The sequence below is a fragment of the Macrobrachium rosenbergii genome, chromosome 7 (assembly GCF_040412425.1).
Source record: "Macrobrachium rosenbergii isolate ZJJX-2024 chromosome 7, ASM4041242v1, whole genome shotgun sequence".
NCBI classification, from domain to species: domain Eukaryota; kingdom Metazoa; phylum Arthropoda; class Malacostraca; order Decapoda; family Palaemonidae; genus Macrobrachium; species Macrobrachium rosenbergii.
In genome coordinates, this window is record NC_089747.1 from 20435001 (window position 1) to 20460000 (window position 25000).

Genomic DNA, 25000 nt, shown 5'->3' on the forward strand with positions numbered 1-25000 from the left:
ATATATATATATATATATATATATATATATATATATATATATATATATATATATATATGAGTATTTTGTAAAAATACCAACGCATAGTGTTGCAAACTGTATGCAATGTATTAATATATATGTGGATGTAAATTAAAGTAAACTTATTAATCTCATTACAAATAACCTCATTTAAAAACTACCAATTTAAATAAACGCACAGCACAGACAACAGTCATTCAACAACGATTCTATAAGCAATAAATATTTAGTCTATTTTTTGAGATAATATTTCATGGCATTACAAAACAACTCCCTTAAATTTACCACATCTTTTTATATTCCTCACCACCGCAGAAAGAGAAAGATCTTCAATACCTCTATCTTGGATTATAAAGCACCAAACGTCGGGATACTTCCAGGTATTTCAATTACAAATAGAGCATTAAAAAAGATCTTTTATTTTCTGTTTATCTATCCGCCCGAGTGGACGCATTGTCAAGACATGGAAATGACAGATATAAAAACGCATAAAAGAGAGGAAACAATGGAGAATCTATTCCGTCCTAATAATGCTAGGTATCCTATTGTCCCTCTTCCATCGCGGTAATTACGGATAATTATAAATCAATATGCATATCGCAAACACTCACTTCCTGTACATTAAACCTCATGGTGAGACTCTCCGGACAAAGAGATCCCCCTTTAAAAATACCAGGCGATACAAAAGACCTTATCGAGGAAACTTCAAAATAAAAAAGGACAAAAAACAAGACATTCGAAGTTGTGGATCCGGACAAAGAGAATGCCACTTATTGGAGATATCTTTGCATTTACCGTGGAATAAAAAAATAAAAAGCTTCGATCGGTCATTTGTTTTATAGATCACCCTCCGAAGTAATTTTTTTTTTACTGAAGATCATTGAAATTCACTGAACCTAGTACGCTGGAAATCACCGACTCTTATGCTATTGAAATTCTACGGAAACTTGATTACTTTTTTTCAAATACTGTAAATAAATCGTATGCACACCAATTTGTTTAAATACAAAATTAGCTTACACACATGAAACAGATTTTCACTCATAAAAAAATACAACATAAATCTTCTCCCAATAACTTTACGATCCGAGAAAAGGAGAAAACTAAAAGAAGTATCATCTTCCGACACTGCTACAACTTCATTTAAAAGAGCCATAAAACTTCACAACGCAAATCCCAGGGTCATTTCGTAGAACCACGCGAACGAAATCCGAAGTCACTCAAATCCCTGTCAACAAAAGCTCCTCACGAAACTCTAAAAGTGACTTTTCTCAGAAATCTTGTGTCGACTTCACCTACTATATATGTTATTAACAATATCCTAACGCGCTGACAACCGAAATTGTTTGTTAAAAATATCATAGTGTACAAGTCAAAGCGATTCACTGTTTGCAGACGAAGCTGTCTTTAGAAAACCGATATTGAATAAAAAAATAATGGAATTTAAATAAACACGTGAATGGTTTTAACGAAGGCCATCGAAACTTAATTCCCCATTTCAAATAGAAGATTCAATTAACCTGCATCGCTCTTTCTTTCTCCACACATCCGATCATCAAGTACAAGCCTATGAAGTCTCTGTCAGCGATAAAATGGCTGTCAGAGTTGTGTGCATCCAGATCTGTCACAAAACGTACGCACATATACCGGACCAATTAATTTTGTAGCATGGACGCGCCTCGGCAAAAAGGACTGAGCTCTAAAATATTCAGCGGAAGCTTTCGTCAAATAAACATTTGCTTATTACATTCTATTAACAACATTAGAATCAACATTGCATGCATTATGGATCCCTCCATAAATGTCACCTCGGTAACTCATCAATGAATTATTCAGGAATTGAGGGTTCGCATGTGTAACTGAGCATTCTACTCTCCGCCTCCACGTCTACTGAGGGTTGGTGACGGGATTTAAAGGCTATGGAGAGCGTGAAGAAGGGAGAAAAAATATTTCTGAGAAAGGAAAAGAGACAGTCTATCATTATTTTTTTCATGAATGACATTGATAGCTTGGTTACGTCCGCTCTGCTTGAAACTATGTAACCTTGGAGTCTACTTTCCTTTCTACTCGCGTTATTCATTGAACCAGTCCCTGAACATCAATTGCACGACATCCAGAATTTAATCCACTTCCAGAAGTCACGTCTGGAATGTGATAAAAAATCCGACGTTCTAGAAAGTCTTCCATTGCATACTCTAATGACAGGTAAAGGTCAACGTGGCTTGCTTGTCCACAGTTTGTTGTTAATGCATCCAAACCTATCGGAAAGATTCCCTGGACCCGACCGCAGTTCCGATCATTCAGCCATAATCCGACACCCAACCAGCCCAGCCGTGACACAGATCGCATAATAATACTAATATAATGTTAAATTATGACGGCAATGTGTTCCCAAAACTATTTCGGATGATTGGGTCAGAGGAACGCGTGGGTGGGAGGAAAGCGACGTGAATGAGGGGAGGAAGGAAGGAAGGAGGAAAGAAAACGAGAAATATACGAGGAAATGAATGAAATATTAAGAGGAATGGAAAGACGGATGAAAAGATGATATATATATATATATATATATATATATATATATATATATATATATATATATATATATATATATATAATATATATATATATATATCCCCTTAACCTTAAACTCAATTGACCCCCTTGCCCCAAACACACATACATACGCGCACGCACGCAAGCACGCGCGCGCACATACACACTAACACACACACACACATACACTTACCCTTGAAGCTTCGTCCTCTTTCTATTAAGTATGTCAGCCACTTTTAAATTTCAAAGTCGACTGGGTTTCAAGTGGAGCAAATTGGGGATCTGCGCATGGCAGGAGGAAGGCGCAGCAGGAAGAGCTATCAGCGCAAAGTAGCAATAAGACCCACCAGCGCAAATCATATATCCGCTGAAATTATCGATAAGATTATACAAGGTATATGTCTTAACGTAGCTCTGAGACATTTAAAGGCTGTTGCTGCCGCCCCATTCCCAGGGCTGCTCCTCACTCCTCTAACCACCCCCCACCCCTCTACCGTCAAATTAGACAGAAAAAAAGGAGAGAGAGAGAGAGAGAGAGAGAGAGAGAGAGAGAGAGAGAGAGAGAGAGAGGAGGAGAAGGGGGGGAGAAGGGGGTTAGCGTTGATTATAAGGGTCAACGTGCAGGATTGCCAGCTGCACAATGGCAAAATTCATGTATGTTAACTAAAGACACGACTAAAAAAGTAATTTGCTGCTGAAAGTTCCCAAATTAAGTAAGACTTGAGTCACTTATAAAAATGGGGAAAGACTTCCTGAAATTATTGGTAAATCATTACGAGCTTCATCAAGCGAAAATGATATGACATTATCGCACAAATTAGCGTGCTATCGCCGAACGTTTGTACAACGAAATTAAAATATATTTCAGGTAAGGAGTCGGTCGAACAAAGGGTTACTGGCAGCGCTTGACTCCGGATACCGGAACGCTCCAAGTCGCTCATAATAAAAAGGAACGTTTTTCACTCATTATTGCGCGGGCAACAGAGGAACTAAGGCTGGGGTCTGATATTTAGACGAATTAACTCACTCATTGTAAAATATTATTTTCAGCTTCCGCATTTTTCCTCTTGGGGAACGGTATCGTCAGAAGGATACAGCCGTCAGTTTCCTCGGCGAATGTGTGAATGGATGAGACCGCCAGCCCCACGCCTTATTCCAAGACCCCGCCAGACTCTGATACCTATTAAATAGCTGGGTGGACAGGTGGTGGTAGGCCGGGAGCAAACCACAGACTTAGCAAGCATGAGTCACGGTATGTAACGCTCAGCCACAGCACCCGCGCGCAAGCAAACATACACACACACCGATATAAGTACACGTGTATGCATGTGTATGTATAAACGATGATCGGGAGACCAAATACTGTTGCTGCTGCGATGAGTGACAGGCTGCAATAATAAAAATCTATATGTTAAGACTGTGGTTAGCCAGCAGTTACATTTGACTTGTGAACCTCCACCTTGAGCTGACACGCAATAAAAGGATCAAACTTGAGTTACGTCGTTCTTGCGTCGCGATAATTTTCCCTCACCTCTCTCTTATTTTTGATCGGATATTATTTGTATATGAGTTCCGTTCAAACTGAGATTAACAGGAAATTATAAAGCTCGTGATTTCTTCATCTTTCTTAAAGTTTTTTATTGTATTTGCATCTCGTACGAACCACTCTCATAAATATGAATTTAATATTAAACATATCTTCAATACTGAAATTTAACCACGGAAAATATATGCACAATGGTCACTCAGTTTCTGAAGTGTAAACAATAAATACTGCATTTCTCATCAATCTGACATAATTCACAAATCTCAAGAAATTCATCAATATAGTATTCTAGAACAATCGTACAAAAGGATGTTTGTGAAGTAAACGAGAAGGTATAAAAATTAATTAAAAAAATGTCAAAAGCAGGCGTCAAATGGTTCGTAAACCAGACCATGTTTATGGTTTGGAAGAGATTTTTCAGGTTCAAGGAAAAGCTCTGGCAGCACAACGAAGAGGCCAATCGGCCAAGATGATGCTGTGGACACCAAATACTGCATTTATGAAGGGTGTGTGTGTGTGTGTGTGTGTGTGTGTGTGTTTAGATTTGGTGCATGTGAATTCCCAAGACCGAAGCTGACGCTGTCAAACATGCTTCCCTCGGTGTCGTGTCTACCGGAGGCGCTTCAGTGGAGATCGACTGTCGTGTACGGTTACAACATCCTCCTCCTTTGATTGGTATGTGGTTTTAGAACAAAAAAAAAATTAACAATAAAATATAAATAAAAAGTCAGGAGACAAACATCTGATGGCTTAAGTACTGTAATAGTAATCGGATCGGTAATGTCAGGCTATCAAATTTACCATGGCAAAGATAACCAAAGCAGATTACACAATAACAAAGCAAAGATTAAGTCGATTTAGAAATGAGAAATGAAAGCAGTAAAACGCACGCAAACAGTCAACATAAACAGACAGATGCACCCGTGTACACGTAAATTAAAGCAAAATATACGAATATCTTAATACTAGCATCAACATATAGAGTTACTACTTATTAAATGGAAATTTTCATTAGTCCAAAAAATTAAAAGTGACTAGGATTTTCATAAGGCCTTCCGAAATTCATTTTCCAAAGGAATAACTTTCGTTTAGAATTCCATAATGAATTGGTCACTTCAATTTTTTTCTTAATTCATGACGGGAGAGAAGAGGCATGCTATACACATGAACGCCTGGTGAACAAACCGCGGCGCCACCAAACTTAACCCTTCCGTACAATTTGTGCATGCTATCAAATACAAGCCTCACGTACGTACATTTCATGCATGTGACTTGTTATTTACATGCATACCGAACAAAAACAGCACCGGTTTCATCAAAGTTATTGGGAGCTAAAGGCAAAACAAACAGAAAAAATTACCTGATCTGATCAAGGCAACAATTGACAGGGGTTGATTTTGCAGCCTTGATGAAAAGGCAATGAATGATAAAGGGCTTACCCTCTGCACGCCTTCCCCACCTTCTTCACTTCAGGTTCCATGAAAGATCGATGCCTTCTGCAAAGTTCTTACCTGAAAAGAGCCGAAACAAGAAGGAATTACTCAAAAATCATATACTTCGTATGGAGGTCTGAAATAACATTTTCATCTTAAATATTCAATAGAATTACTTGGGGAGAGAGAGAGAGAGAGAGAGAGAGAGAGAGAGAGAGAGAGAGAGAGAGAGAGAGAGAGAGAGAGCATTTTACAACAACAATAAAATTAGTAGTGCAGTAAAAGAAAATCAACTTCTATTACAAATATCACAATAAACTAAATTAACCTGGGAACATTCGAAACGAAATGAAGAAACATAAAATTCAGTACAGAAAACAAGGAAAAAAAGATAACATCTTCTGAAAGTCATGCCAAATGATTAACAATAAAGGCCATTGCAATAAAAGATGTAAGTATGGACCCAGACCAGACAGTTTTAGCGCACTGCAGATTGTTCCCGAACGTCGATCTGCATCTCTGATGCTTATCTCAATCTCAGTCTCAATCAACCTCCCCCCCACCCCCTCCCCCCTTCCCTCACCAACCCCCTTAGCCCTTACAGCTTTTTCTTCCTCCTCCATTTAAAGTAATTCTTCGAGCCGTTTCCCCCGTAGCTCTAACTGGTACATGACAAAACTAACAAAGAGTGAAATTAGCCATAAACTCCGGGATCAATGCGAATGGGAATTGGAGGTTTCGGAACGGTATTTCTGATGAATCACTGATCCACTTATTAGATAATTGATCCACTTGTTGGATAATTATCCGAGTCAAAAGGGGAAAGACGATCGCAAGAAAGACGAATTACATGAAGGAAGATTATTGACTGGCAAGTCGCAAAAGAGCTTTTTGTGATTTTTTTTCAGACGTTCCTTTATGTTCATATCCATACTCTCTCTCTCTCTCTCTCTCTCTCTCTCTCTCTCTCTCTCTCTCTCTCTGGGATAATTATCATACGCTCTACAATGCCAAGATTCAAAACTTAGCCTTCCAGTGCAGTGTGACGTCATACAGTACACAATCATCAATGGAGAGACCTCAGTTGAGAAGGTAGAGGGAAGATGGTTTATAGGGAGATGCTGGATGAGAAGAAAGAGCTGGGGAAGGGGAAAGGGGGAAGGGGGAAGGGGGAAGGGGAAGGGGAAGGGGGAAGGGGGAAGGGGAAGGGAGGAAGGGCTGAAAGAGGGTCGGTTGGTAAAGCAACATTACCCCCATGACACGCTCTGATTGAAAGAACAAAACCCTATTTGTTTACCGGTTTATGCTTACTACTCATGAGTAGATGGTCTCCTCTCCCCTAATATAAAATCACATGAATTCAGAAAGTCTTTGTATATATATATATATATATATATATATATATATATATATATATATATATATATATATATATATATATATATATATATATATATATATATAGAGAGAGAGAGAGAGAGAGAGAGAGAGAGAGAGAGAGAGAGAGAGAGAGAGAGAGAGAAGAGATATTTTATTCTGAATGGTACACAGACTTCATTAATTCAAGAGTAATCTACATAAGATCTAGCCTGCGCGTGGTTATTTCTTGAGAAAAAGAAATCTATAAATTACCTCTTGAAACTATTATGTTCAAAGAAACACAACGCTATCTATAATGCCAGAAGGAGCTTTACACAAGTAGCCTTGTCTAGTCAATCTCATTGACAAATAAATCTCAAGGCAAGAGTTTTATCGTAATTCACAGCAAAAGTACTTTTACAATTTAACAAGTAAAAACCGTCCCAAAGTTTTTTCGGCGCAATCGAGTTTTCTGTACACCCGCTACAGCATATAATCAAGGCCACAGAAAATAGATATATCTTTTGGTGGTCTCGGTACATTCCTGTATGAGCCGCGGCCAATGAAACTTTAACCACGTCCCGGTGGTGGCCTGGCCTGTGTCGTTGCCAGAAGCACGATTATGGCTAACTTTAACCTTAAGTAAAATAAAAAAAAACTTCTGAGGCTAGAGGGCTGCAATCTGGTATGTTTGATGACTGGAGGGTGGAAGATCAACATACCAATTTGCAGCCCTCTAGCCTCAGTAGTTTTTAAGATCTGAGGGCAGACAGAATAAAGTGCGGGCGGACAGACAAGGCCGGCACAATAGTTTTCTTTTACAGTAAACTAAAAATAGAAACCTACGTTACAAAAATGCTCTATGCTAAATGTTGGCCTTTTCTCTGCTGCATGTCTGGCTGTTGTCTTAAAAGACAAGTCATCGTTACATTTACTGATTTAATACGATAACTAGCTTGGGAAAAAATGTTAGCATTCGCCAACCAAGCATATGAATTTCGGATAGGAAATTCTAGGACCGGATGAACCCGTCTAGAGTTTACGGAAGGTGGTTGGGACGGATGGACAGGCGAGCGAGACTAATACGCTTATTGATTAGGGAAATTGCAGTGATCAGGTAATCGGAGCAGAAACCACGATGCAATTAATGGCGGAGACTCTTCACTGCGCTTCATAGCCTCGCCTAGGTCTAATCGTGTCCAAAATATTGCACATTAAAATTCTGGAAGCTAATAAGCAAAGTTATACAACGCTTCGTCTGTTCACAAGAAAGGTACCAAGAGTAAATTTGCATTCAGACTGTGGTTTGTAAGTACGGGAGATACTGAAACTTTGACTGTAAGGAGGTAACATTACCAAAACAACAACATCAACTACAACTACTGTTTCTAACAACAATAACAATAATTCATATTCGTCTGCCACAGCCAGTCACCAAGTTTTCAATTCTTTTAAACCCCGAACTGAATCAGAAAGAAAATCGTCTGCGTTTTGCGGCGTCCAGCCATGTTCAGTCGAAGGCTCAACTTCTGCAGTGGTCGCCCTATGAGCTTATTTGAATAAAGAAAAGAGACGAAAGATACAGAGGGACAGAGACTAATCTCAATCAAGTATCGTGAGGTTCGGTGGAATTTCAACAAAACAGGAAATTTCGTGGGAGCAAAACGCCGTTGCAGAACACCACCCTTGGCCGATAGATGGCAGTAACATCCGACATACGAGGAAAACCTCTCATGCTTTCAAGCATACAGGTGGAACTTTATGGCAATCATATAACCATAAAACTTGAACTCCCGTAATTAAATCAGATGCGTGAAGATCAATTAGTATGTTTATAGCGTATAAAAATATATATATAGAGAATGTGTCATTCCAGTTACGTTCTTGGAAAAGTGCTTCTGACTGTAATTACAAATATTTCTTCTTCAGAGAACACTTTACGATTGAATTATCAAAACGTTTATTTTTCACACCATTGCACTAAGACAACAAAGTGATTATGTACCATATGTTGCTTTTCAACACTCAATGGCTGCATAAAAAGGCATTTTCCATAAGTTCCTTAAATGTCAAATATACCTTTACATGCAAATGTACAACACTGTTCCATACAGTCTTGCCTGGATTCCTATTGCTACTGTAACCGTACCAGCTAACGCGCATGCGCGTGTTAATATTCGCTTTATCAGAAACTGGCTTTCGTGGGTCCTAAAAGACTTTGTGTCGTCTTCCTTTACGTTGAGCTGGAGCACAATCAATGGTAAAAGGAAAAAATAACGATCTTGGCGGATATTAGGAATATATTCGGAGGGTTATAACGTCAGCTCTTCAAATGAGAAATTGGACATTTACCTAGAAAACCTCATTACACAAGATTACCTGTAATGAGTATTGGAGGCAGTAATTTGGATGCCCAGAGTATTGAGAACTGCTAAATGACCGGGAATTTTCTCTCTCTCTCTCTCTCTCTCTCTCTCTCTCTCTCTCTCTCTCTCTCTCTCTCTCTCTCTCTCAATTAAAACGATATATGAGAAAGAAGGATTAGATGTCCTAAATTTCTTACAACAAATTCAGGTAATTCTACCGAAACATAACAAAAGAAGAAAGCTTTATCAAAATACAAAACACATGCACACACACATATACACACAAAACATACATACCTACGCATATCATTATTCAAACACACACATTACCAGGTTCAACCTTTCCCATGGATATAGCGGCCTACCTAAGGCTTAGGGCGTTAACTCTATTTGCGACATGAGGCGAAGTTATATAGCATCTGTAAGTTCTAAAATATCAGTGATTTGTCTGTCGCTTATGGTCTAGAGGCCGTGACTGATGGATCTAAAGTATGCAGAGAGAGAGAGAGAGAGAGAGAGAGAGAGAGAGAGAGAGAGAGGCTTATAATTAAAGACAAGACTAAATGGGGTTTGTATGATTAAAAGGATGCAAGGAAATGTATGCGGCCTATGTGTTGAGTAATTTTACCGTATACAGCTAGCTGTACGTATACATGTATGGCGAGGGGTATAACGTTATTAGTGCAGAACACGCCTGTGATAGTGTAACGAATATGTGAACAATATGTACTTGAGAGTATTATGAAATAGAGGACGAGTGTTATTTTATGCAAAGACATTGTTAAAACCTAACTTAATGAAATTACACTTTTGATGCATCACATACTCATAACTGAAGTGGGCATATATATATAATATACATACACACATTATATATACATATATATATATATATATATATATATATATATATATATATATATATATATATATAGATAGATAGATAGATAGATAGATAGATAGATAGATAGATAGATAGATAGATAGATAGATATATGTATGTATGTGTATATATATATTATATATATGTATATATATATATATATATATATATACATATATACATACATACATACATAACGTGTGTAATATGCGTGCGTGCGCGTGTGGATGCTCATAATTCACAAGTGTAATATACCACATTTTTAAAGTCTCTCAGCACCTTTCATAAAACTGCCGTTTCAATTTCTCGTCTCATTGACATGCAAAAGAATTGACTGATCCATCTATTCAGTATTCTCCTCTTCTTAATCACATGCATAATAAACTGGAGTTCGCCAGCGAATATTAACATGCAAAAAGTACGAAACGTGACAAATGGACGACGTTAATCAGAGCAATGGCACGTATACGTAATCAGCATAGGCGTCTTAGTCTCTACAGGCAGAAGTTCTTATATTTTTCCTGCTTTTTTTTAGTCTTGGGTGTTGCGTCAGACTTCTTTTATTGGCGCTCCCTTTTCCGAGGAAATGTTAATATTTTAACGACGACAATTTAAGCTGACGGGAAATGTGAATTTGACAACCATATGGCAAAATAAACAAAACAAAAAAAAATAAGCTTTCAATTAAAGTAGAAGCATATTTCCAAGAAAGGCACAAAATCACTGCACATATGCTACAGACCACTATATTAATTACTCCCTTTTACACACGCAAATATGCATACACACATTTTGTATGCATAGCTGTTTGAGTGCGCATTTTCACTGTAACTCTCATGGTCATTAAAAATATGCAAAAAATTTCTTTCATAAGCAATAAACAATCCAACAAATTGATATAGGTGCCACATCTTGTAAAATATTACATGATGGCGTTCAAGGTTAGGCCATAATTCTCTGCCCCTTGTAGTGACCTCCAATAGAAGACAGTCACGGAAGTGGGAAGATTCTGACGCCTCACATAACTAAAGCAGACTTAGTGTCCGCCTTCCACTTCCGCTCAAATTTAGCAAATGCTGATCGGCCAGCGGTTCCAGACAGCCGTGTTTTTGGAAACACGGATACAAGTAACAATAACAGCGATGACTGTTATCAATTTTGGGAAATTCATAACCAGCTCTCTCTCTCTCTCTCTCTCTCATCCCATCGTCAGCAACTGGCCTCGGGGGAGCCGGGCTCATTAGTACAGAATTAATTACAAATCAATTATCATAACCAATCACCCGATGTAATTTATTTTCCCACCCTTCAAACTGATTATTAATTATTATTAATTATTACCAACGCAACAGAATATAAATTTTCGACATTCCACCTGTTGACGTCCAAGTTCATCTATTACCATGGCTGCAATATTACATCTGTCAAAAACTCACTTATCAACGTCACAGTCAATTTTCACAGGCCAGACTTGGGGGGAAAAAAAATCTTTCGCTAATCATAATGATAATGGCGATAATATTCCTAACCTAATCAAACTCCAATTATTAGAGAGAAGCGTTTCAAACCCGTCTATCAAGCTGGAGGCGAGAGAGAGAAGCAAGAAGAGCTTTTCGATGTAACTCACTCAAAATGACTTGAGGACTTTCGCTGCGAAAAGCTCTTACCTTCAAAGCAATTCTCCTGAATTATCAATCGTCATTCAATTATCCCTGATACCGCTCCAGAATAAGTAATTATCATTCAGTTAACTGATGTATTGTCCTTGCATCGTCAATGACCTTGGTGATGACCTGTGAATTATCAAGTGCCCTTCAGTTTATCTCAAGAAATACTCGTAAATTATCGATTATCACAAAGATTCTTTATTCATCGTAAAAATTATGCATTCATCGTCACAAACTGCTCTACAAAAATTAGGTCTTCACACGGCGTCAGTTGTTATGCAATGGCAGGAAAAACAATAAGATTTCCACACTGTGTTCGTCATCACTGCTGCGTTCAAGAAAAGCTGCGTGTATTAGCATACATCACGAACAACTAATTACACCAGTAATTACCCTCCATTCAGCCTTATGATCAATATGTCGCACATTCACGTCGAAGATCATGTGTTACTGCAACAAAGAGAACTGCCCCGAAGGAATGTTTTGTCATGATTTTTCCCTGCTGGTATATCTAAGTACTTAAAAAAAAAAAAACTGCAATGCGGTTGCCATTTAAGAGGCTGAAAACACGCCCATTCATGAGTAAGAATGAAATGGCAAATCTCTACCTCCCTGTCTTTCTCGATTAATAATGCCATCCACCTTCTCCTCCAGCCCCGTTCCCCCCATCTGCGTCCCCCAGCTCTCATTTTCTAGACCCTACTACCTCTAACTCCACGGGTGACTTAAGCATTCATTACCTATAATTCAACGTCAAAATGTGAATCTGTTTTATAATGCTGGAGGAAAAAGGCTTTCAATGAAGCTTCTAGATTATCTAAATCACTGTCAGGCCGCAGGGTGCTAATACATGTCCCCCCCTCCCTCCCCCTGCCCTACCACTTGAGATGGAGAGGGGAAAACCAAGGAGTAAGGGGAGACGGAGAGAAGATGGAAGTGAAGTGAGCCCCATAGTCTATTTGATTTCCCCCTAAAGAGAAGGAATAGCTAATTTGTGGTAAGGGGAAGGGGGAGTTGAGAAAGCTACAGTAGGGTAGGCGACCACACACACATAACTCTTGTTCTCCCCTCACAGAAACATGATTAATAGAGATTAATAAACATACATACATGCGAACATACATACAGATAGAAAGAGAATTTAAATGAATACAGTGGGATATATGTAACAGGCTACATCAGATATGGTCGTAAAGAGGTAACTTGAGTACTTCATATTACACCTTATCAATCAATAACGACTCGTGCAGACTTCCTTGTTCAAAGGTTATAATGGCTACCCTATAAGGCTTGGAGACATGCTCAAGAAATTAAGTTTAAGTGATATTGCTGGAATAATCTGGCGTTGTGACAGCACGGGCTCTTTGTCCGCCAGGGAGAATTTGAAGGGGTCATATATATATATATATAATATATATATATATATATATATATATATATATATATATATATATATATATTATTAAATTCAAAACAAAATGCATGAGAGACAGTCTTTAGATCTTAAATACTTCTCGCTCCAAAATCACATTTTTCTACCTGACCGCTGCTAGTTTCATTTTGCTCACAATTTTCTGATAATCAATAACTAAAAGTAGAATAGAAATGAGAAAGACAAATGCTAATAATAACGATGATGATCTGCCGATGAAATATACATAAACGTGCATTCATAAATGAATTTCAAACAAGGGGGATTTTTGCTAAAACCATCAACCAATACATGATGAATTCATTTTTGTCACGAGAACAAGTCTATCGAACTGAAAAAGTATCAGCCAATAAAGTAATGGGAAAAAAAAGAATGGATGTTAAAGATAATACGTTAAAAACACAAAGCATGTAATAATAATAATAATAATAATAATAATAATAATAATAATAATAATAGTAATAATAATAATAATAATAATAACTATGGCAATCCATTACCTATTTAAATAATTAAACAACATAACCTTGTACCAGTGAGAATGCTGTATAAACAGATGTAATAAACACAACAAAGTGGCACAGAAAACAAATAAGAAAACAAGCACAGATAATAACAGTGACAGGTCAGACGGTGACAATAAGTTACGCCGCTGGCTTGAGCGAGATTGTTCGAAGAGAAGGTTCGCGAGGAGGGGAAATAAAGAAAGCGTTTCTTTACTCTCTTTCTTTTTTTTTTTGTTTTAACCATTTGAGAAATCACTTACCACCTCTATCTTCCCTTCTTCCCTTGCCATGTCATTTCCCTTAGTTCCTCATTTCCCCTTCCTCTTCCCTTCCTCCTCCTCCTCCTCTCGCTTTCCCACGATCTTTCATCCCATCAACGACATCTACTAAAGCCCTTCATGCCCGACAGACCCCAGAGCACTTTACCCCTTCTTTGCCCCTTCAACCTGAACACGCTTCTCCCTTTTTCAGTGTCTGTCTCTTCTGGTTGTTTCTTCCTTCCTCTTTTTTTTCCGCTTCTGATTTTCAGCCGCTTTTTCTCCCCCCTCACTCAGAATATTCCGTTTGGTGTTCTTTTCGATCGTTTCTTCTTGAGGATGCTTCGTACGAGCCAATTTTACCTTCATTCTTTTTTTTTACTATCTTCACATTTTTCTAAAGATGTATAAACTGCTCCTCTTCTGTGAATCTGCTCGTAGCTTTCGTAAGTGACAGAACCAATAGAATATCTGTTTATTATTAACCTAACCTACGTTTTGTATATGGGAACTCACATTATTTCAATTAACCAGTAGCTTCAACTCTTCGTAAGTTCAACAAAGTTTACCAAATTGAAAGTTGTAGAGACTGAATTTCCCATAGCTACGAACGGTGTTCAAACGCTGAAACAATCAGGGTAAACAAAAGGTGGTGTATCTCTGCCGGTTATATTCATCAACAACATCATTATCACTCGAAAACCCAAGATAAAACTCAATATCGCGATCAGGAGTGGAGAAAGAAATTATGGAAAATAAATAAAAGGCATAATTAATCATTATACTCACTTCTAGTTTCACCATAAATCATTTCTCAATTTGAAGAGAAATGGCACCTACAATATTGCTCGAAGCCAATTAATTTTTCTAATTCACCGAGACCTCCGCTATCCCAAATTTATATCTTTCGCCCCCATCTTCACCACCTCCACCCCCTTCCCCCACCCCACCTTTTTCTGGGCATAATCATTCATTATCGTACGTTATGTCACCCTGAGAAATTTGTCTTCGACCCCCTTTTTCTCATTCCACTCTCCTCGCAATCCTGACTTTTGCTTCCCATGAAAAGTCAAATAAATATGAAACCTTATATTTCTCGAAAGCCGTAGGCCTTAGACCCTAAAAGAAATATGTATATCCAAGTGAAATATTATATGAGGTCCCAGGTCTCTGCGGCTAATCCGGCAAAACATCGTAAAAAAATAGAATACATTTTGAATAGCAAACACTTGTGGCGATAGGGAAACGTTCTTGAAGGATATGGGGTTCCTACGGTTCCCTCGAGGCATCCTTCGTTTATTGGCATTCCTTTAGGATAAGGACTGGAGGTGAAACCGGCGTCCTTTCAACGAACGAATAAAATTTTAAGTTATAGTACAAGGAGAAAAATGAACCGTGGTATACTAATTACCACAAGGTGTAATTCTATACTGTGGGACATAGTTTTACCTCGTATTTATTTGAGTATGTTACTCTGTCTACTCATGTACGTGTATTAATGAAATACGATAGTAACTCTGTCTTTTCTCTAATGTCTCTGTCTCTGACTACCGTCTTTACAAACATGCATACAAATACATTTCTGAATAATATTTACGTGTGTGTGTGTGTGTATAAAATATATATATATATATATATATATATATATATATATATATATATATATATATATATATATATATATATATATATATATATATATATATATATATATATATTCAATTTGCACTGCAACATAGTAAATGGTATATTAAAACTCTGAACGATTTTATTCGAGACGACATTGCCCGAAACAACATTCAATTAATGTGCTACACACATACAACACTCGCACTCTATCAAAAGAAACGGCATCTCCGTGTATCTCTGTAATGAGGTTTGCGTATCCATCCATCAGGGAGGAGAGAAAGAGAAAGAGCAACTCCCAATAACCGGAAATTTGTTAAGGAAATGAGCTGTCGATAAGTTCACTTTGACCCAATTAAGCAAACGTCACTTCGGGAGATACTCGCGGGGTCAAAAGTCTCCCCTTGACAGACGTCCTGTGTGCGTGTCTTCGAGAAATTGACATACTCGCAGGATTCTCGATAAGGAAACACTGCCGATATATCATGTCTGGGAATATTTCCAATTCTGTAACAGGCATATTCGATTTCGCTACTCGGCAAAGCCGCGTTCTGGTCTTTTTTCGAGTACGGGAATTTTAATTAATTATACAAATGGTCTCAATAATACAACTTGACAAAAAGTATCATACACAGTCGATGCTTTGGGAAATAATTATTAGTTTAAGATGATAGATGACTCTCGTTACAATCTTGTAGCACAATTCCACTTACTAGAACTAATAGAATTTCTGTCAATTACAACGAAGATCAAATTGGTCTTCTCAGTACAAAGAAAGAATATACTTCCGTATAACGGATGAGATTCAATAAAATTATTTCTAGCACCGACAGACACACCAGAACTGGTCACCATGTTGTAATAATAATAATAATAATAATAATAATAATAATAATAATAATAATAATAATAATAATAATAATAATATTTACAGTACTCGAAAACAGTAACGGAAAAAAATAATGAGGCTCTGAATTAAAAACGTAACTCAAATGAAGTTGTGTATCCTAAACTCGGTTCCATTTATCACGAGGTACCACGAGGCACCATTCCGTCTTAGTTTCTCACACACTAGATCTTTTCCCCCCTTCCTAAAAAACAAGGAACCGCATGATTAACTCTTTCCCCTCAGCCATCTACTCTTCTTTTTTTCCTCTTCTTCCTCCTCTTTTTTTTTTCGAATCCCTCTCGATCCGCGTTCTGTCGCAGACAGATCTAGCGTCAGTCTCTGTGAACGGCAGTCGGCTTGCCTTGTCTATCATTTTCCCCCATCTTATTATTTTGTTTTATTTCTGCCTTTCTCCACCTATACACCGACGCGGACTTTCTGTTTGTCTTTTATTACATGCGGACTTAACTGATTTTGTTTCCTTTGCCCGTTTACCAGACACAAAATACTGTCCGATCCAAAGACGGCTTTACAAGAAGGTTATTGAACTACCTTCGTATCTGAACCAAATTTTAAAGAAATAAACATTACATAGACTGAATAAATCACACGGACTCCAAAACATTTAACACGAATAGCTCCAAAAATGGCAAAATCTCAAAGTCAACCGTAAACAACGGATACAAGTAGCTCATTAAGACCTTCCATTAAATTACATATAAAACTCCTTCAGAGGATACACACACACACACACACACACACACACATATATATATATATATATATATATATATATATATATATATATATATATATATATATATATATATATATCAACATTCTCCACCTTCTCTGAACAAGTGAGAGAGAGAGAGAGAGAGAGAGAGAGAGAGAGAGAGAGAGAGAGAGAGAGAGAGAGAGAGAGAGAGAGAGAGAGAGAGAGAATGTCCGAATGAAGAACAGATGTCGACCTTATACATTATTCATGATGTCTTCCCGGAGAGGGGATGATTCACCGAAGATTTCCTTTAACAATGACAATAAAAATAATAATAACAATGATATCATTAACGTCCATGCACTGTTATAATTGCCGTGGAATAAGAGGAAGGGGGGCGGGGTGAGAGAGAATTTTGGCAGTGGACCTGTGCTCTCTTGTCTATTACGTTTACTTCTTTTTCTGCTTAATCATGAGTTCACACGAGAGAGAGAGAGAGAGAGAGAGAGAGAGAGAGAGAGAGAGAGAGAGAGAGAGAGAGAGAGAGAGAGAGAGAGAGAGAGAGAATTTTGATTGCGAGTCTGTGTCCTCTTCCTCTTTTTAATGTTCCATACATTCCCCTACCCATTCGCGAGTCCACAAACAACATTTCGTAACTTTATTTATGTAAGTCATGGCCGGAGACAGGTTAAATGATGAGGGTTGATAGCGCTGAAATCAGATGAAATTTTTTAAATTACCTTTTTTTTTTAAAAAACACTAAAAACAAAAATAATAAAAGCTGTTGACGATTCCATTTCTTTGCGAGGATAAATGTAAAATGATAAAGCAGATTAAACCGAAACTAAATTACCGCACTGACATAAACGCGCGGGGGTTTTCGAGACACCGCACCATAATGCTGAAAATATTTGCATCATATAAATTAAATGCACGCCGAAAAAGATGGCTTTGTTTAAAACAGCGGATGATAAAAAGGGGTGTAACGCAAAGTGATTAATATCTTATAAAGTTTCCATTAGCCTTTTTTATGTTACGTACATTTTTGCGCAACTTTTAAACAGTCCTTAATTGAATAAACTTGTTGGGTGATGATAAGGAACGTCAGGGCCTAAGGCACATTATTAAACGACTATGGACGTGCAGGAGAGTGAATAGGATCAAAGAGCAATGATGATAATAGGATCAAACAGACACAAAAATCATTATGTCCAGGAAGAGGAAACAGAGAAGGAGGAGAGAACGGCAGACAGAAAGAGATCAATAAAGGAATAGGATATTATTTTTTTTTTTTGCGGTAGACCGGAGTGAGAAAATGAGAAAATTTAGGAATTTTACCAAAATCATAATTATATTATGAAAAGCTGTAGAGAGAGAGAGAGAGAGAGAGAGAGAGAGAGAGAGAGAGAGAGAGAGAGAGAGAGAGAGAGAGAGAGAGAGAGAGACGTTACTATGTTACATGGTGGGCATTAGGCGGCTGTACTTTCCTGGGACCCGACTAGGGACGCCCCTGGTAGGAGGTATCGGTGTCCACTGGGCCCTTGAGGGTCGACCCACCAGCAGCAGAAGCTAAAAAAATAAGATAAATATACATACATACAGATCTGTTCCTCTTAACCCTTCCACTCAGCTCCGACGGTCATTTTTCTTCCTACGTACGAGATCTTTAACGTTTTCTTTTCAATTCTTCTTTTGACGACAGTAACGATTCTCTTTTTATCTTTCAATCATTTCGAGTGTTTTTCGATCAACGTTGTAACCCCAGAAGTCTGCCGAATTTTCTAATGGAGCATTGAGCTTTATTCTCTTCCTCTATTCATGATTTTCTTCGAAAAATACACCTATTTAGATTTGTTTAAAAAAAAATTGCATTATACTCAGACATTCCTTTTTGCCGCCAATGTTTTTGTTCGTCACATCCACACTTATTAATCTGAGTTTTTAGATTCATTTTTCCGTTAGTGTTCCAATTTTTTTTATTTTGGTTGTGAAGACAAGAATAACTGTCTAATAACATTCCATCTCCTTGCTACGAGTGACAGTAATGATGTCAACTTCAAAGGCCTTATTATCGATCCCTTATAATATTGATTCCCGAGGTGTCATCATGGCAATATGCAACCGCAGTTTCCCGCAACTGCGGTCAGTCTCCTTGTAATTTCAATTCACTCCCCTTCGAAAAATACAGCGGAATCGACGCCGATGACAAGGGATTTTGATTTCAATTTTCGAGAAAATGAATTGAGTTGGTTCTTCCACAATAAATAACAATTTTGGTCGATCTTCTCCCGACTGAAATTCACCCCAACTCACCCCCGGTCCCCTTTCCAAAATACAGCTGAATTACTGGCGACGACAACAAAGTTGGAATTCAATTTACAAGAAGAAGAAGCAAGTGACAAAAGTTGGTTCTCGGACAATAGCTAACGCCGTCACCTCACCCTCCGCGCACCTCCATTGCAGGTAATTACAGGTAACAATATCGCTGCCACATGGAAGAGAACATCAATCAATTGGGTATTTGGATCGACGCAATCGACCTCTGCGGCGATGTTGCAGATAAGAAATGAAGGGGGAAAGGGAGGGGGTACGGAGAATGACGGAAGATGTGGAAGGGGAGGAAAAAGGGTAGAAGGAATGTTAGGGGAAGGAGGAGGAGGAGGAGGAGGTAAAAGAAGTGAAGTGTAAGGAATAGAGGCTCATGTGTGTCTGCGTTACAAATAAACACTATGGAGATTAAGTAACGGAAAGGGGTTGGAGGGGGAGTGGGAAGAAAGCCAGTGCGTTATGGCTAGGGGCAGGCGAGGGGGAGGGGGAGGGGGAGGGGGAGGGGGGCCTACCTGTGTTGACCACACCTGTCATTATGTATATTACTGCTATCATTCTCGTTGTCAACCTCATCTTCACTGTCATTTTCTCACTGATATCGTTGTCATCGTCACCACCATCATCATTATCACCCTGGGAGTTTTTTTTTATTACTATTTTTTCTCGACCGAGCGAGCGGCGGCGTTCGAAGTTATTACTTGTGCTCTTTCCCTCTACAGGACTTTACTCTTGAGCCACTCGCACGTTTCCCCTTGTTCGTAATTTCATTAACTGCACATGTCGTATGTGCACTGCTATTCCTTTGATATAAAAAGCATCTCACTATTCATGTTACTGCTGCTGTTATCATTATTCATGTTGCTATAATAATTAATATTACGATGTTCTTAGGTAATCGGTGTGCTAAAAGAAGCTATACGGTCACATTTTTTTTTTATACCAATTGAAAAACTGACCTTACTGTCGCCGTTAATATCAACTTAATTATCAATTTCATTTGATTCGACAAAAAAAGAACAATGCTACAAGAGATGATAGATGTTCGCACATTGTTCTCCGATATTGCTGAGTATAAAGACATACATAATGACGTCACTGCTTGTATAATAACCAAATTGTTCTCACAAGTAAAATATAAAGAATTGAGAAAGTACACCATTCTAATCTTCAGGGACTAGGCATGTAACGCACTAACTGTATCTAGTCAAGGGCAAAACCTGCCTCATACAGTGGCTATCGGATAAGAGTAAATACAAAAATAACTAATAAATGTCAAATAACACTAAAGCAACGGTGTACTTATTCGACGATGACGCCACGACGGCAAAGGCGATTCATCAGCGAGGCTCGTCATCCTCATTACGGTATCATCCAAACACAACATCCATCAACCGTCGCCATATATAGTCAAGATAAGGTCTGCTTAAGCTTGATCTCTTTCCCACACACCCACAGCATACATACATACATATATACATACGCACATACTGTATTATTATTATTATTATTATTATTATTATTATTATTAAAGGCAAAATTAACAAATGAATGTACAGAAAGCTGCAATGAATAAATAAGCGCAAAGACATCTCCAACGTCTCTACATAAAATATACCGACGCAATAAAACGGAAACTAAAGAAATCAAACAAAAGAAGCACAAACGCAGCGAAACTTGGAGGGCGATGCAGATAACGCAAGTCATAAACAAAGGAAATTCAAGATTCAAAAAAGGATATTACCCAATACCCTATGCGAGTTAAAAGTATAGGAGCAAGAGAGTTATAATTTAAGAAATCAAGTCATGTTTTCGACAATGTTTTTAACGGGAGTGTGGAAACGTCTGTTACCGAAATATTCCATTGTCGTCGTTTCACTGTTATTACACACACACACAAAAACGCGATTGTCGTTGTCGCTTCCTTCTTGTTATTACCGGAACGGTCGTTAAATGCTACTTTCAAGTACAGATCTATATAATTATACATCCACCACGCAATAGCCATGCTATTTCTTTCAACTAAATTGTTTGGATATGTATCACGGCATAAGGTTGTTTATTCAGTGATCCATCATAGGATTTTCGACCGATACAGCTGAAACATTAGAATATCAATATTTTTAGTGGTATTAGCAAACATACATAATTATACGGACTCGTAAGAATACATACTTCACTGTCCTTATTGTCAATGATAATACATGGAAAACTAAGTTATTAAATATATATATTTAAATATATATAATATATATATTATACACACACACACACACACACACACACACACATATATATATATATATATATATATATATATATATATATATATATATATATATATATATATATGTATGAGTGTGTCACGGACGCACATTTGGGCTCTGTGAACGGACTATTATTGATGTGCGTGTCTTCCATTATTACTGCCTCTGCTATAAATGATGAGGATGAAAATGATTTATTATGGGCAGACATGTTTTCTCAGAAGGTTGTATACTCAAAACTATACGCAATAACACTTAAATGCTGTATTCAAAGGTATTTTAGAGATATAAAGGGACGTTTAAAATGTCTGTTTTATATGGATTATGATAAAACATCATTTGTTTAAATTCCAACCACAGTCTCTCTCTCTCTCTCTCTCTCTCTCTCTCTCTCTCTCTCTCTCTCTCTCTCTCTCTCTCTCTCTCTCGAGTGGTTTCACCTATCAAAGCACATCTCACGAATAATTTTGTCTACAATAACTGGTAATTGATTGACAAAAAGTTCAAAGGTTTTTTTTTTATTTTTAAGATATTTCAAAAATATCTCAACAAGAGTTTTAGACAATACCTAATATGGATAATTCTACGTCAAATTTAAATAACACGAGAGAGAGAGAGAGAGAGAGAGAGAGAGAGAGAGAGAGAGAGAGAGAGAGAGAGAGAGAGAGAGGGTTGCTCCTATATTTGTTAAATAAAAAGTGACAAGAGCTGTTTTCTCTTCCCTTGTATATGTAAAGAAGTTAAAAAAAAAAACAGCAAGTTCATTAGAATATTTTAATTCGTCAACATGCAGAGGAAACCATACTGCTAATTGCAATTAACCTCTAAGCATCTAAACACGTGGGACACTAAAAAAGCGCTTGTCGCATAACGAATTAATAATAAAAACAAAAACAACATGAGCTGTGATATTCATCAAGTTTCCCTTCATAAATTCATTGTTTGATAACGGACGAATCTCTAGCCATACCTCAGTATGTTTATTATGTTTTTTTTTAATGTCGTTTATTTGCTTACAGTAACATTATCCCAAAGCTTTGTTGCATGTTGAAGTGTCGGCTAACTTGTTCTATTTGACAAGTTCTTAGCACTTTGCAGACTTCCTTTCCTTGCATAAAACTTACTCAGTATAAATGTCAACATTAGTAAGCATCACAAAAGTATATTAAACTTATTTTGGAAATCATGATAAATCAAAGTAATATGAAATGTTACAAGAACTTATACGAAGTAATTCATAAGAATTTTTACACAAAAAATATCAAAGATACCACGACAACATTTATAATATATATATATATATATATATATATATATATATATATATATATATATATATATATATATATATATATATATATATATACACATACATATATATATATATATATATATATATATATATATATATATATATATAAATATATATATATATATATATATATATATATATATATATATATATATATATATATATATATATATATATATATATATATATATATATACACACATACACACACAACTAACGGTCATACTTATTAATCAAGCTTGCTGCTTTATATACCCAGCAAAAACACGCAATTGACGATCAATCTTACATCGGTGTATGAGGGCATTTGACCATCAATACTGATTCACAGACATTATTTGATACGTTGTTACAGGGAATTGACATGATAATTAAAAAAGTTATACGGCTGTAGATATAATTTCTCTAATACAGATGTTTTAACATTTCCACTTCTCTAAAGCAAGAAACTGAATCATATAACCCTGCCCCACCAATTTTAATACCAATCAGTCGCCTACCATTGTTATTTTTTTTTGGTAATATTCCACTGAAGAACAATAACATCAAGGATTATCATTATCATCATTAATACACACACACACCCTCTCCTTGTCCTTGAGTGCCCAGCTACAAACCCCATGACCTGGTGGTGGCAACAATGCCCCCCCCTCCCCCTTCTCCCCTGACTTACCCACCGCACTAATAAACCCAGACTAATGCCGTTATGCTTTGAGGGGAAAGAGTGAGGGATAAAACAGAGACTTTGATAAAGAAGAGGGGAGCCAAGGATAAGCAGATCGAAAACAAGGGGATTGGGAGATAAGGGCACGAGGAAGGAAAAAAAGGGGAGCGCGAAAACGCCCGGAGCCAATGCCAAAAGGAGGGGAATGAGACAAACTGCAGATAAGAATGTGTCAATCAATACTTTATTTACGGTTTGGCGTACTCGCTTTTTTTTATCAACGCTGGTTTTATTGCCAGGGGAAAGTGCAAGGGCTCAAAGTTATTGCTAACATGAAGTTGGGCCCAACTCGTGATTTACGAACGTTTTGTGATAAGATCCAAGCGCAAGAAAAGGTGCTTTCTAAACTAATACGAACAAAAACAGCTGTGTATTAACTCAGAAGGACAACTCGACAGCAGCGTTATGTATGACAAACGTCAAAATTCCGGCTTCCAATTTTCCCGTTGCCAGCAGAGTCAAAGGCCAAAAAGAAGCAATGCAGACGAAAAATTACTTGTCGAATGAAGAAGGGGGAAGGCAGTCAGTAATGATGGCATGGAAACATGGAAGAAAGATCAAAGATGAGGAGGCGAAGGAGGAGGAGGAGGAGGAGGAAGAGCACGAGGAGAAAAAGAAGAGAAGGAGGAGGGAAGCGTGGGAGGGAGGGTGGAAGGGTTGAGAAGGAAAAGGGTTGAATTACTGTTTTTATGTGTGCTGTTTTTTGTGTGGGCATCTTGAAGCCAAGGGGAGTAACAAGGGCACAAATACCCTTTCCGCGGATGAGGTACTTTAGGACCTTCTATCCTTATGACATAAGGTTGTTTCGCGGCCTTTCTGTCAATTCAAGAGGGTTAGGTCTTGTGGGCCTTCAGTGCCCATACCCCAATTGCCATCAATAATCCGTATCTTAAATCTGTCTCTCTCTCATAAAGTCGAAAAGGCAGATGTTTCCCGAGGTTTTTGTGCTGTTTACTTAATCCATAAACTTTTGTGTTTTCGTTAAACCCGCGACCCTTGGAATCTCCGGCATCAAGATTTTCGAGTGTGATATTTCGTTTATTTTCATGTTTGCCTTAGGCCTACTGCCGGAAAAAAAGAAGAAGAAAACAGTTGAAATGCTTCGTCAATTTCAAC

General features: G+C 37.5%; 1 protein-coding gene across 35 annotated transcripts in view; it reads right to left on the bottom strand.

Moving 5' to 3' along the window:
* LOC136840220 (homeobox protein cut-like) overlaps nt 1-25000 on the bottom strand; it is a 518427-nt gene that overhangs the window by 334583 nt on the left and 158844 nt on the right. The window lies entirely within an intron of this gene.